The sequence below is a fragment of the Engraulis encrasicolus genome, chromosome 8 (genome assembly GCF_034702125.1).
Source record: "Engraulis encrasicolus isolate BLACKSEA-1 chromosome 8, IST_EnEncr_1.0, whole genome shotgun sequence".
Classification (NCBI taxonomy): domain Eukaryota; kingdom Metazoa; phylum Chordata; class Actinopteri; order Clupeiformes; family Engraulidae; genus Engraulis; species Engraulis encrasicolus.
In genome coordinates this window covers 26,538,126-26,539,907 of record NC_085864.1, presented here as the reverse complement: position 1 = coordinate 26,539,907, position 1,782 = coordinate 26,538,126, and positions in this window count along the sequence as shown.

Genomic DNA, 1,782 nt, shown 5'->3' with positions numbered 1-1,782 from the left:
ACACAAACTAACCTAATGGCAGCCGTCATAAAACTATTGTCCATGATGTGCTATGCCCTGTATTAGTAGTAATATGCATGTTATAACATGGTTGTAACATCCGTAAGTGTTGTAAGATCTGTAATAAAGGTGTCTTTTAATTGTTTGTTTAGTATACACTTGAGATGTAGGCTATACATCTGGGAAACAAATCCAAAAAAGCCATCAGATAGGTCTATTTTATCAGTGTGCAACGAGTTCACATGAACCAAAAATATGAAAGTATAAAATCTCCATATAACAAGGGGAGCAGTCATCCTCATTAAAAAAGTATGTCAATACAACTGTTAAATTTGACATTATAGTGATCCTAAGTAGCCTGTTAAATCAGTGGCTATGTCAATTTCCATTTCTATGCTTTTACAACATAAATGCAATCTTTTGCACTCGTGGATAGGAGAGAATAAGAGACACAGAGAGAAAATATTGCTGGTAGTTATCTAATTCGGCTATTGGCTAGGTTAAACACAATGAAGCCAGTAGGAAAGGAGTGGGAGTAAGGTGGAGATACAGTGTATGATACCACAGAGAAAGATCAATTTTCCACATGAACAGGGCGTAGTGACCTTGTTACTGTGTGTGTGTGATACAGCATGTGGGTGTGTGAGAGAGTGAGACAAGTGTGGGTGCATGCGCGCGTGTGTGTGTGTGTGCGCGTGCGTGCGTGCGTGACGCGTGTGTCTGTGTTTTTGTATGGTCAGTCTCCTGCAATATCATGACTGATGACAAGCTATGCCCTTTGGGCCGTGCCAGGAAATATCCCAACGACCCGCCACCTTCTGCTAGCTAGCAGGGAGTCCATATCCTTGCGTTGCGTGTGCTGCTTCCAGAGCTGCGATGCCGTGGCGGCTGGTGCGTACGTGATGGATGGCATTATAATTCATCTGATTCCAGAGCCCAGCATTTCCCTGTTAAACACACGTGCTTAGGAGGCATGGCGCCATAAATTGTTTAGGTATGATGGGCCGGGAGAGCGGGTTGAGGCGACATGGATTATTGCTTTGATTTATCATCTCCTCCCTCAGCCATGGCGGCTAGGCTGCAGGGCTGCAGGAGAGGAGGATGGGATTGAATGGCCGCCATAACATGCGGCTTGTGTGTCAACAGGGCGGCTCTAGCCATGTTGGGGGCCCTAGGCGAAATATAAACACAGGGCCCTCAAAAGTCATTATATACGGTAGACATACATTTCTGTGTTTTTGTGCTATGTTGTACTGTGTTTCATGTAGGCCTAGTATGTCTTTGATTATTTTACATAAGTGACAAATTAAGAGCAAGCCTACATTTTGTGTGTTTACCGCGACTGGTGTGACAGTTGGAGCCTCTTTGGAGGGCAGATTTGGTCAGGGCCCTAGGCAATTGCCTAGGTTTGCCTAATGGAGAATCTGCCTCTGCTCTGTGTGTCAAAGGTGGCAGGCAGCTGTGTGCACCACCACACACTGTGCTGTACAGCAGGGTTTCCCAAACTGTGGTGCGTGCACCCCTGGGGGTGCGCGGCCTGTCACAAGGTGGTGCGCGAGCTGAATACAGCAACGGTGGATTTGTGTTTTTAATCCAAAATTAATGAACGTCAGGTAGTTTTAATTGTTTGATGAATTGTATGCTGGAAGGAGCCATCTGTATCTCTTAAACTTGTCATGCAACAAGTTCCATTGTAATGCTGGCAGAAAAAAAAGCCAGGTCGATTGGAAATGAGGATTGCCCAAAATGTGTAGCTGTGCAACATTCGCATAGGGGGGTGCG